Source organism: Acanthochromis polyacanthus, chromosome 5 (assembly GCF_021347895.1).
Source record: "Acanthochromis polyacanthus isolate Apoly-LR-REF ecotype Palm Island chromosome 5, KAUST_Apoly_ChrSc, whole genome shotgun sequence".
Taxonomy (NCBI): Eukaryota; Metazoa; Chordata; class Actinopteri; family Pomacentridae; genus Acanthochromis; species Acanthochromis polyacanthus.
Genome location: NC_067117.1, coordinates 43,181,611 through 43,195,634, shown reverse-complemented (window position 1 = coordinate 43,195,634; position 14,024 = coordinate 43,181,611). Strand labels below are relative to the sequence as shown.

The following is a 14,024-nucleotide window of genomic DNA, read 5'->3' as shown; positions in this document are numbered from 1 at the left end:
TAGAGCAGTACCCAACACATAAGTGTATTCCAACATTAGTTAAGTAAAATCATAACTTTTACTCACCCTACCCCCATCAATTTTCAGTTTGTGAAAAAAATACATGCTGTCGTAAAAAAAAAACTTGCATTCACTCAATTGTCAATGTGGAGCAACCAAAATTGAATCACTGATACCCATTTATATGGGCTACAAGCAGTTTACATTGTTTTAACCTAATAACTTTAATAAATTGAGATCAAGGTTTTTTTACGGCCAAGTTTTCATATTTGTTTTAGAAAATGTCTGCCAATTTTGCACGTATTCACGTACTTATTCAATGATAAAGTCAATATATCCAGCCAGAACAACTAAGGAAAGGCTTTCATATGAGTATAGTTTCATATGAGTACTCTGAGGCCAACGAAGGGAAAAACATTTCAGACAGTATTGGATCAATTGTTAAATGTGCCTTTCAGGGAGGAATAACAAAATGCAACGAGGGTGTGAGTGGTGCATCTGGTATTGTGGAAATCATAAAAGATTTTGCATAAATGACTCAATTTTCAGATTCCTGAGAAAATTTGACGCTAGATTGATATATTTTGAGTCCATTAAACAGAAATAGATTTTTTGCCCGAAAAGTCACTAAAATCTAACTAAAACCTTGCATCTTGTCATATCTTAATGGACTGTAGATCTATTTTTCTCTGCAGAGTTGCAGAAGATCTATTCACAGTTCCATCAGAAGCCATGCAGGCCGTCATGTGATCGTCCAGCAGCCCCTTTGGAGATCATCTACAGGAAATGATGTCATTGTCACAGAGATATTTCCTCCACAACCTCTTTAGTGTCTGACCCATGACCTTCTCACGTTTGGAAGAGCCATTTATTACCATGACCTCTCTGCTTTTGTGTGTGTGTGTGTGTGTGTGTGTGTGTGTGTGTGTGTGTGTGTGTGTAGCTGGAGGGTGAGGAGCAGGTTGGGGTGGGAGGTGTTCATGTATGGAGGTGGGCAGCAGAGGGAGAGTCATTAGTGGATTGGTGAGTGCTAGACCTGTTATAGATCAGTAGGGAATAGTATGTGATAGACTGGACATCAAAGTACACACACACACACACACACACACACGCTCCTTACCATCCCATTAGGCTGCTGAAAGCACTGTGGTGTGTTTGATGGAGAGCATCAGCAGCATCTGTTGTTTCTTTATTCACTTCACACATTCAGTGCACTTTCTCACTACTTCTAGCATGTGAGGAAACACACCTTGTTTACCTGTGTATCCTTCTCTTTCATTTTAAATTAAGGATCCAGTATTTAAATAAATAACCTTCCTGATGCGATGACCCCATGGCAAAGATTTGATTAGTTACAAGAAAACCTGTTTAGGTTTAGTCTTGAAGCTGGGAGTGTTTTTGGCTGTATCCTTTCAGCATCTCTGAGAAGAAACTACACGTCTCTGACTTCTGTTGGCTCGATTTTCAAGCGCTAGAAATTGTAGCTTATGACAGCCGGTTCTGGCCTATCACAGGTCTTTTCACCCAGATCAGGTGAGCTCATGTAAAAAAGCTCACAGTGACAAAAGGAAAAGTCCTCACATCAGGTGGTTTAAATAAACTGTGACTAATGGGAATGAGCTGCTTGGTTTAACAACCAAATGCTTATTTCTGGTTGTAGAGCAGTGTTGTGTACAGATATGCTGCTAATGCTGAAACCTAGTTAGAATAATGTGAGGCTAAAATATTTGAAATCTTTAGAATAGCAGGTAAATGTTGCTTCTGGAAATAGAAGTCACAGCACCCCTAACCCAGTCCTTCCTCCAGCTCATCCAGCAGTCAACCAGGGAGCCAAACACCGTTTTTCAGATATGTGTCATATTTTGATGTAGTGCTGCTATAGCAGTCAGGTCAGTTTACTTTCAAGGAAGTCACAGGGTTCTACGTCATCCAGTAGTGTTCGTGGTAGTCCAGTCCTCTCTGTTAGTGTGTCTTATAACTGAGGCAGGGTTCATTCATTCTGCTCAGTCTGTGCTGAAACATCACTGCTGCTTCACCAGTCATCCTTCGTCCTTGTTGTAGAAAGATCTGTGCACGTACACATTTTCTTCCTATTCAGACTGCTTCGTTCTGTCTTCTTTTAAAACATTGCTAAAATCAGGCTCTGGTGGGGAGGTTGTGATGATCTCAGGGACCGTCTGTGTGTGCAGAGTCATCACCAAACACAAATACATGTCAGTCAGAAATAAATGGATCTGAGATACTGTTAAATAAGATGAACAGAAGGGACTTTACTGTGTATACAGTTGTAGTATTACACAGCGCTGAAAGCTCACGTGCACATTCTCCTCAAGTGGAACATACCGCTGCTATGCCCGCTGGCAATGCACTTAACCCAGTTACACATCGTTCCCCCAGATGATTGATATGTGCGGGACTGTCGTGGGGGTATGCTGAAGCTGTTACGTATATATGTACATATACACACTGCTGTTCAAAGGTTTGGGATCAACCAGACAATTCCATGTTTTCCATGAAAACTCCCACTTTTATCCATGTGCTAACATAACTGCACAAAGGTTTTCTAACCATCAATGAGCCTTTCAACACCATTAGCTAACACAATGTAGCATTAGAACACAGGAGTGATGGTTGCTGGAAATGTTCCTCTGTACCCCTATGGAGATATTCCATTAAACATCAGCCGTTTACAGATAGAATAGTCATTTACCACATTAACTATGTCTACACTGGATTTATCACTCATTTCATGTTGTCTACACTGAACAGCCCTTAGACATGGTCATCCAGGTGAGCTACTGGAGTGGTTTTCTGAGAAGGAGGAAGAGTGCAGTGCTTTCTATCACACCTCATTGAAAACATTCTGGAAAATACTGGTGCTAAAAACCCACTAGAAGCACACTCAGCCTAATAAATGTATAGACATAAGCTGCATCAGAGGACACAGGAAGTTCTTATTTAAGGAAATTGATTGGAACATTTTCCAAACAGCCCCTCATATGTGTGTTATAAACCTAGAAGTACATTTAATATCCAGTGGACATGTTGTCAGGAGATGATCATTTGCTCTTATCTAAATCTGACCTGAGATCCATCAGTATGATTTTGTGGCTCATCAACTGAGTGTGTGTGGAAGGTGTCGACTTCACTGTGGTTTGTGTTTGACTGAAGCATTTTATCAGCATGATAAAATGTGTTTTTTATTGTGTGTTTTTGTTGTCCCATAGAGGCTTTTCCACAGGCAGACTGCATGGTAGTGTGTGCTCTATGTGTGTGTGTGTGTGTGTGTGTGTGTGTGTGTGTGTGTGTGTGTGTGTGTGTGTGTGTGTGTGTGTGTGTGTGTGTGTGTGTGTGTGTGTGTCAAGAAGGACTAAAAGAAAGAGCATCCTGTGATCCTAAGGGCAGCAGCTGGCACACAGACGAGCTCTTTGAAAGCACAAACACACAGTTGGAGAAACACTACTAGAGCAGACAGTCCTAAGGCGTGCGTGTGTGTGTGTGTGTGTGTGTGTGTGTGTGTGTGTGTGTGTGTGTGTGTGTGTGTGTGTGTGTGTGTGTGTGTGTGTGTGTGTGTGTGTGTGTGTGTGTGTGCTGTCTGCTCTGCTGTATCTTCTTCTCCTTCCTCTGCTCAGGCCATCAGACTAATGAGTTACTGCTAACTGTGTGTGAGGCTTCAGCTACACTCAGTGATTCGTCAGCGTGGTTTTAGAGGATCCAGCCTTACAGTCTACTGCTTGTTTAGAATAGTTTAATAAGGGACATGAAACCCTGTGTTCAAACGGATAAACTGTGTATTAGCAGTTGTTTGCTGGAACAGATTTGATGGTAACAGTCTTTATTTGTCCTCTTTGTGTCTCCTCAGGTCTGCTTGCTGTCACTGTGTGGGTGGGCAGACAGAGGATCCGTGTCCACAGCTGTGAACGTAAGTCAGAGCTGGTGTTAAATCGCTGCAGCATTAGATATGAACATCTACAAGATTAGACTCTGTCAACCTTTGGGAGATTAATTCAAGGTCCACCTCTCAACCCGCCCGGCCAGCAGGCAGATGGGTCCCCCCTATATAGAGCCGGGTTCTGCTCGAGGTTTCTTCCCTGTTAAAAGGGTGTTTTCCTGCCACTGTCTCCTTTGGGCTGCTCTGGGGGTCAGACATATGGGTTCTGTAAAGCGTCTTGAGACGATTTGACTGTAATTGACGCTATATAAATAAAATTGAATTGAAAAAAAATTGAACAATCAGCAGTTCTGCCACCTCAATTCTTTACACATTCTTGTTCAGTGCAGTGAAAAGTTTTTCAACTCCTTCCTGATTTCTCTGTCTCACATGAACCTGCATCTGATTCTCAAGCAAAATCTAACAAAATGAAGCCAACTCGTGTTAATACAAAACACGAGCTGTAAATAATAAATGTAGGCATTGACACAAAGTCATCTAAACCAACACGGTCTGTGTGAAAACAAGTGTCAAACTGCAGCGATACATGTCAGTAAGTGGACTAGACAAACACAGGGCTGAATACTGCCCGTCCTGTTCAATCAGATCATCGCTGACAGCTCATCAGTCTGTGAGTTTCAGCTCTGGTTTGGGTTTCACACTGATCTCAAGCTCCCACTATAGGGCTTTTAAAACAGCTGCATGGAGATATTTCTCTGTAAGAGTCTGACATGCACTCAGTACTAGACTGGAAGTACCGGTGCATGTCACACTTCAGGATATTATTAAAATGATCGTACCACAGGGAACGGTCAGTCAGCAGAGTCTGTCCTAACCTGATCTCATGGGGAAACACATACAAACTAAATGGAGACTGTGGTAGAAAAACTGGCTGTAATATGAACAAGAGCAATCCGAGATTTCTGACCTCCACCAAGGGAAGATGTGGATGGTAAAGTTGGAAAATCTACATCCGGATCCAGAATCCAGATCCTTATCCTGATCAACACAAAATTTGAATGGAGTCTTCCCTGGGCCAAGATCCACCTCTGGTGCAAATTTCACTAAGATCCGACAAGTAGTTTCCGAGAAATCCTGTCCACAGACACGCACACAGACAGACAGATAAATAAACGGACCCGATCGCATAACCTCCTTGGCAGAAGTAATAAGACCTTGTAATAAGAATAAAAAAAACTAAGCAGAAAGGCTAATGAGTCTGGATGAGAATTGTTTGGGAAGATGCAATCAGCATGAGTTATCTGTTCTTCAGTGAGATTTGAACTATCACTTTTAATGTGTCCACTGCTATGAGTGCTCCCATGATAGTCATATCCATTCCAGTTTTAACTCCCTAAACATCACACATGGGTGATGTTACCTGGGCAGCCTAAAAGGTTTTAGAGTGGATCTGTAAATCGTTCACATTATCGAACTAGAAAAGCACTCAGAGGACAGTGCTCCTCCAAGGCTGCTCATTCCTCCATATGTCAGAAATGCAGCATTTATTTATTGGTTCTTGATGATCGGAAATCACAGCAACATAGAATGTGTCCGTTTAATATAGATGTACCCACAAACTAAATATCCTTGCGCTGAGCACAGGTGTGTGTTATGCATGTGTACGTTATGTGACAAAGTCTGATCACTTGGTCCTTGTGTCATTTCTGACCTTCCATGAAAATTTCATCCAAATCTATTGGTCTGTTTTTGAGTAATGTTGCTGACAGACAGGCAGACAGACAGACAGACAGACAGACAGACAGACAGACAGACAGACAGACAGACAGACAGAGACAGACAGACAGACGGATGTATACCGATCATCACATAATAATATGATGAAAACATCAGACCAAGGTCCCAAGTCAGACGTCTCCTCTGGTTGTCAGGAGGGCAGAAATGGAGTAAACCGCTCTGTAATGTGAACTAGGTCCACCTCAGAATGGTTTCAGAGAGTCAGAACATTTGGAGTCTCCCAGTTAAAGTCCTGAAAATAGCAGCACATGCTCACAAAACCGAGAAACAGCTGCATTAAAGTAGGTTAGCAAAAAAGTGTGGGTTGAAATTCTGTCACAAACTTATGATTGTTATGAATATGAAGTGTTCAGTAAAAAATAAATGAAACGTGTATTCTGTGTTTATTGAGGATGTCTTTGTTTGGTGCTAGAGTTAGTTTGAAGTTTAACAGCAAATAATAATGAAAACAGAAGAAATCACCAGAGGAACAGGTAGTTTTCACAACACTGAATAAGGCAAGAGACATTTTTATGTGACATGTAAAAGATGCTTCACTTCTTTAGAAAAATCCCACAGAATAAAGAATGTTATTCACATGTTTGCATTCCACTACATGACTGATATTCTTCTGACTCATCAGTTAAAACATCCAGCTGGTGAATGCTGAATTTAGAAGGTGTTTCAGTCTGTTGACATGTCCAGTTAAAGAGCTTTTTGCTTTCAGCATTTCCTCAGTAGGTAGTTCTTTAACAGACTGCTGTGGTTCTTTACTGCACATGTAGAAGTCTGAACAGTCACTGACAGGCTCTGACTTTTAAACTATGGGTGATGATCTACACAGGAAACCCTCTCATAAAGCTTTATATGTCTAAATCATGCATCTGTGTTTTAGTAGATGGGGTTGGAGTAGGACAGGGAGCACCACCTATCACGGTTTGCTGCCTGTTTATTCATGCGCTCCAGCAGCTGTGGGAGCAGTACGTGCTGAGGGTAATTGTGTGTGATGGCTGGAGGACTATTCTGGGCGTGCTGTAGAACAGACTTGGTGAGGCTGTTTTGGGGGTAGATATGGAGGTCACAGGAACGGTTGGGAAGGCAGTCAGTGTGTTAATGTCTGTGGTGGAGCCAAACACAGCATTTACATTCACAATCAGCTTTATTTTTGGAGACGCAGCAAAGACAGGACACCTTTCGTATCTGAGGTCTACATTTTCTTGTATTCTTTCAGCACCTTTTGATAAAAGTCTTGATCCTCCATGGAGGACAACAGTGTTACAATAATGTCCAAACTTCTGCTGTTCTTATTCAGAAATGATCTTTTTCCAGCTGCACCCTGTGGGAGTGGAGCTCTACCTTTCTTTTGAGTGTACGTGCACACTAACATGCACACTCCAGATCTACATTGGAGCATTCATCAGCCCTGTCCCCATCATATTTATTCCAGAAGAGCACCATTAGCCCTCAGATCCTTCCAAAATGACCCTAATGGAATCCACCAGTGTTGGAACAATGGAGTCATTGTGAGTGAGTGTTTGTGTGCAGCGCGTTCAGGATGAGAATATACCTGAATATGTCTGGACAGGGACCAGGCACAGCTCCTACTGGATCACTGCACGTGGGTCAATTAAAAGAGGATGTAGTGGAGAAAATCATTCACTAGGGTAATTATGCGATGTTTCAATCATATGTTTAATCACTCATAATTTCATGGACATGGATGGACTCTTTGGTAAATAGCTCCATTTAAACTAAATGGTAAATGGTTGTATTTATATAACGCTTTTATCCAAAGCGCTTTACATGATATGTCACATTTACCCATTCACACACTGATGGTAGAAGCTGCCATGCAAGGCGCTAACCATGACCCACCAGGAGCAATTAGGGGTTAGGTGTCTTGCTAAGGGACACCTCGACATGAGCACGATGGGCCGAGGATCGAACCAGCAACCTTCCAGTTACAAGACGGCCACTCTACCCACTGAGCCATGCCGCCAAGAAAACAATCCGAGTCATTGTTGGAGTCCATGTTTCCACCACATTAGCAAAAGTCAAAGATTTGAGTGTAAAACCAGCTGTTTTACCTCACATGGAAAATTCCTTCCAAGTAAAGACACTTCAGACATAATCATGAAACAGTTCCAAAATAAACCCTCCAACTGCTAATTAAGGATTGAGCTTCCATCTTGTTAATCACGCTAGCCTTCACATTCTATGGTGAAGAGTTTGTCTTTGCATTTTAAGTGACCTCTGATAAAGAAACACAAAGTCTGTGTTCAAATAATGTGTCTGAAGATGAATTTGTTCCTTCTGCATTCTGAATATGGTTTACCCTAAAAACCTTCCTGTACTGAGTCTCATTAATGACCAGGACTCTTTTGTACAGAAATAACCCTCTCATCTTAAATAATGAAAGCAGGTCTATGAAATTCAGTGAACAATTCTCAATTAACAAATTTATGCTAATTTCCCATCACTTCTAGAAGTAGGTTAACATTTTTATGTTTCTGTGTCATGATTTACGGTCTGAACGTGCTCCTGGCAAGATTCATCTAAGGTCACTAAACAGTGCTCTCTGATGCCCGGATTCTCATGATCCAAATGAACGTGTTATTTTTAGAAATGGCTTGCAACAGGCCAATCTGTCTCTGTTAGAGCCTCCAGCGTGACAGGCAGAAGGGAGCAGCCAGACAAGTTTCATCTATTAGTTTAATGGGCTCTATTATGCCCTGAATAACATCAGGTTTGGAGGAGAACTTCCTGTATGATGTAGGCCTGAGGTCAGATGAGTGTGACCTGGTTGTGTTTGGGTTCGTCTGTACAATTACCGTGTGTGTGCACATCTGTAAACTAAAGTATGTAGCTAGGTCAACTAGAAATGTGAAGCAACACGCAGTACACTTTAATTCTTTCAGAACAGCCAGCCAAAGCAAACCTGCAGCTCTGAGCTCCGCTGCATGGATGTGAGTCCTGCAGACCACCCTGCAGTGAAGCTGTTGTCCTACACACTGACCTGAGAACAGGCCTGCTGGTGCTCAGCTCCACAGAGCGAGGACTGAATGCTAACTGGTTGTTTCTGCCCCGCCACTGAGTTCCTAAAAACGAGCAGCTTAAAAATGAGTATTATCAGCCACACAGACACGTGCTGACCAGGTGGGAGGTGGATAGGAATATCTAACATCTGGAATATCAAAGTTGGTCAATAAAAATAGATGTCTGACTTAGATCTCGTTTCCTAGTCATACTTATTGTGTAACAACATGAAGTTTGGTTCCTTCCTCTGTGAAAGAAGCTTTGGATTGTTGAGTTCTCTGTTTGTAATTTGTCAGATCTTCACCTGAAAGGACATATGCTGTGAATTGGTGCGCCTATATAGTAAATGAAATGTAACTGAAACAGTGGTTGGTTTCAGTGTGTAGTCTGACATGTTGTGACCAAGTGAATTAAAGACACTATAATTACTTAATCTGACAAGGACACCCATCTCAGAAGACATAAATGCCACAAAGCCTGCTCTAACAAGATTCCACCTCCAGAACAGTCAGGAAGAAACACCGCTGCAGCAGAAAGACGTGACTCCCAGGATGTGGCACAGCGACCACACATGGTTCATGTGAGAAACGATGCCGTTCTCCACCCTCTACACTGATACCAGTGTTACAAGCTTAAGGATGTTGAAATAATAGACAAATCTGTAACATATAGGCAGCTGTGGGGCTGGAAAATGCCTTTGTACTTGTCATGTAAATGTTGGATATAATTGTGGCAGCATTTCTGAGCAGAATGTATCAATCGTTTGACATGAATTCTTCTGAAACCCCAGCACTATGAGCCGCTCACTGACCCCTTTTCTGGGGATTCCTGTGCATTCAGCCTCATGCATCAGTTTGTACTATCATGTATAATGCACTGCAGAGTGGAGAGAGGTGCAGTTAGCGCTGACCTATTTCAGAGCTTTTACTCTGACATCCTCTTTTTCCTCTTTATTTTGATTCCTCTCACTCCATGACGTTTGTCTTGGAACAGATCTGCAATTCAAAGTGGATTCCTGTCTTAAGGCTTGTATTGGACCGTGAGGAATGCTCTTTTCCTAATCCCCCATCCTCGTTCTCTTCTGGTGTGTGTGTGTGTGTGTGTGTGTGTGTGTGTGTGTGTGTGTGTGTGTGTGTGTGTGTGTGTGTTGACTTCAGTAATTAACAGAGATCGGGGAACACTGGTCAGGTTTCACAACAGCTGGCTAGCAGAGATATGTGCTGTTTGCTGAGGGGAGAGAGAGAGTGTCAGGGTGTGTCTTCATCCATGTGGAAACATGTATCTCTGCATCCATGCATGGTGTGTGTGTGTGTGTGTACTTGTATGATTGGCACCTCATGCCAACCAGTTCTGGGATTTGATCACCCCAGGGGCAGATTAGCTCTTTAGTTGTATGGGGCTGGACTGACTTACCACCAGATGGTTTATGCATAATGTGTGTGTGTGTGTGTGTGTGTGTGTGTGTGTGTGTGTGTGTGTGTGTGTGTAGTAGGTGTTTGCAGGTTTAGGGTGAAATGCGTCTCCTGCCCTCAGGCCCTCAGGCTGCTGTGTCCCCTCTGTTGTGAGATAACTCTATTACTTCTCAGCTCATCTGTCTTTGTATCAAAGCGCTGCACTACTGACAGACTTTAGGCTTGTCATTGTACAGGAGAGTTAATACTGTATTAGCTCAACTATGGGATGGCCATGATGAGAAGACAGCCCTAACATCTGTGAAACCATGAGGAGAGTTTCCTCATCACACAGAAATCATACTGAAAATACTGTCTGCCAGTCACTGTCAGGTTCTTCATTCACTTCATTTTCTCTTTGAGCTCAAATTCTGGACTTAGTCCTGTCTTTGCTGTGACACATGGGAACATGTTGGTGTACATTCAGGTAGACTAACCAGACTTTAGGGGCTGACAGACTACGAACGGAGTGAAACCTGACAAAGAATAATGCAGCACTTTGTGTAGAAGCCTGTGTCCGATGTTCTGTACTGATCCTCACACTTTCTAACCTAGTTTACAGGAACAACTAGTGTCTTATATTTAAACTATTATGGTGAATATTTCTAATCAGAACATGTGGTAAAAAATGGCTCATGCTTGCTTTTTCAGTGTTGATTCAAAAACAAACCAACAACAGTAAAATAAGTGGTAAATTAACTCATTTTAACTTCAGGTTACAACCCACAAATAGCATAAAAATTATAATAATGATGTATTTTTTAGGAGTTGTCATAGCTCAAAATAACTGAATAATATTTTTTGTGTGTTGAGCCAAAACATCAGCTTTTAGACTTGTTCAAATTCATTAAAAAATGTCCACAGCAACTCAAAAATTGTGCAAATTGACAAACCTTTGACCCAAAAATTCTTATAAATGAGGTGAAAATTGTCCAGAATGATTTAAAATTTGTCTAAAATGAATGAAAAGTTGTCCAAAATGATAGAAAAACAAGACAATGTCCAAACCTATGGCTAATCTAAGCACACATTTCTCCATTAGTAAATATAAAACTAAATTCATTCTAAATTCTTTGACTGCAGTGAAAAAGACGACTTATAACTCAAGGTAGTTTGTTGAACATTCACTACTGTTCAAAAGTTTGGGCTCACTTAGAAATGCCCTTATTTTTGAAAGTAAATTATTTTTTGTTCAGTGACGATAGCATAAATGAATGATAAATCCAGTGTAGACACTGTTAATGTGGTAAATGACTGTTCTCGCTGGAAACAGCTGATTTTTAATGGAATATCTCTGTACTGTTCTCGCTATGTGTTGTACTTCCAAAGTGGTAACATAGGTCAACAGCCAGCCAAACTCCTTTTCAAGAGCCAGGAAATTGAGCGTCTTGCTACTTTATTATCCTCCACAACATTGAATTGGAGTGAAACTAAAGAGAAAAAACATAAAAATACACTCAGTACATGGCAGTGTCAGTAACGAGCAAATAGAAACAAAGTGTTCATCAGCACCATGAGCCACTAATTACATTAATTATTAATAACAAGTAAGTTAAATTCAATGAAAAATAAGGCAGGTACCTGTGCTATAGGTACGTGGCATAACAAGGTCATTGTTATCATTATATAAACTCTGAACTGGTCCACAAAGTCAATAATATTGATCACTACATGTGTAATTAACAGTAGGGCTGGACCCGAATATCCGAATATTCATTCGCTACGGCACTATCCGGATATTAATTTTGGTATCCGAATAACCCCCCCCCCCCCCGCCGTCGGACGTCATCGGGCGGAAAGAATATGCAGCGTTACTGTCTTCCCTCCGCCTTCTGCCCACATCGGCTCATCTCGTCCTGTGATCACATAAACATATACACACATGTCTATAACATATACACATATACAGTGTGCGCCAATGACGTCGGACCATCGGTCAAATCCGATTTGTGTACCAAAAGTCCGGTAAAACTTACTACATTACCGGTCTCATGTCCGGTGCAATTTTTTTCCTGTGTGCGGCGGCGGCGGCGGCGGCGGCGGCGGCGCAGCAACTTCCAATTGCTGGGCCGTTTACAATCGAACGACAGCTTGTTAACGTCGTTAGCAAGCTATCGTTAACGTCGTTACCATCTCACAGGAGTATCAGTGACAATAAAGTGTTCAAACTTAAAATGAAATCCGCGGGGATCCGCGGAAAATTCCCATCCCTGAGTACAAATTCAAGTTTCAGCAGGAGCATGTGAAAGCAGCGCCAAAACGAAGCTGAGAGCTATTTTTCTGGTCAAATTGGACGTGTATGGTGAGTAATTCAATGGTAAAAGTGGATGGTGGTATGGTAGAATGGTGCTGAAGGGTGTAGTGACGGTGACAGTGCATGTAGATGGTAATTTACCAGGTGTATAATGAGAGAGGGTGGATGCTGAGCTAGATTTGTCTGTTGTTATGAGAGTATGGTAGATTATTTCATGGATTATGATATTACATACCATAATCCATGGTATGGTATGCATAAAATATTCGGTCCAGTAAAAACTGTTTCGGTCCAGTAAAAAATTACTGTTTACGGGTCCACGGTCCAGTAATAAATTGTACCCATTCGCGCAGACTGCATATGTGTATGTGATCACCTCCTCCTCCCCCCAGACGAAAATATTCGGAGCTCGTCTCTTCCCTGCGCATTCGGCTCATCTCGGCTCCTCCATTCGTGTTTGTAAACACCACCTGAATGGCCGGGTGGCTGCAGACTCTGACGTCATGCTTCACTTCGTTGCATAAACACAAGACAAGATGCTGAAGACCGGTGTTTGGGAATTCTTCAGTTTAACTAAAGACTAAACGAGGGCAAAATGTGGACCCGGGAGACCAGACGAACGGTTCCGACTATTCAGGCCGTCTCCACCGCCCCCTCGGTCGGACGTTACGGGGCGGAACGAATATCCAGATATTCGTCTTTAATAGGGCCCGAATATTCGGAGGCCAGAAACCAGTATTCGGGCCAGCCCTAATAAACAGTCATTTCTTACAGTCATTGCTTCCTGAGGGACACACAGGCAGGATTGAGCTGAGTTAGACAGCAGAAAAATGCACATGCTATCATGACCTCTCCACAGCTTACCGATCTACTTCCTGTTTTTCTGCTTACCACTTCCTGTTTCCTGCTACTTTGCAATGTCAAAATAAATGCACAGCCTGAACAGTGTTCTGCATCGAACAATATAAAATGTATTGTAGCAATTAACTCAATGTCTATTCAAACTACTCAGGGCAGAACAATCTCCATAGGGGTACAGAGGAACATTTCCAGCAACCATCACTCCTGTGTTCTAATGCTACATTGTGTTAGCTAATGGTGCTGAAAGGCTCATTGATGGTTAGAAAACCCTTGAACAATTATGTTAGCACATGAATAAAAGAGGGAGTTTTCATGGAAAACGTGAAATTGTCTCAGTGACACCAAACTTTTCCACGCAGTGTATACAAAAACTGAAGTCAGGTGCAGTGTTAGTAAATGAGGCTGTAGCAGTAAAAGCTCTGAGTGTGTTCAACTGAGCAACAGTTTGTCTATCAATTCAAGAAAAGAATAGAATGTATTGTGCCTTTTTTCAAAAATTACAGTCTTGCTTCACTTGATAGTAAGTTAATAATGATAATAATGCATTTCTACATGCTAATTATGCTAATTGTCTCATTCATTTTAACAGAGGTTTTCATTTTTCACTGTACTGTTTATGATAATTGTAATGGAGTTTCTTAAAAATGCATTTATACAGTTGATTCTGTCACAGCAGACTGAGTGTACCCAGTGTAACACGGTGTTATGTCACATTGTTTGGGAGATTTGAAATGGCAGCCTTATGGTAGAAACC

The 14,024-nt window shown here is 41.8% G+C and overlaps 1 protein-coding gene across 1 annotated transcript in view; it reads left to right on the top strand.

Annotated features, from left to right (window-relative positions):
* Nucleotides 1–14,024, top strand: part of nfasca (neurofascin homolog (chicken) a) — a 114,143-nt gene that overhangs the window by 20,446 nt on the left and 79,673 nt on the right. Inside the window, 1 exon segment of the mRNA XM_022210803.2 lies at nucleotides 3,863–3,922. The gene's annotated coding sequence lies outside the window, so the exon portion shown is untranslated.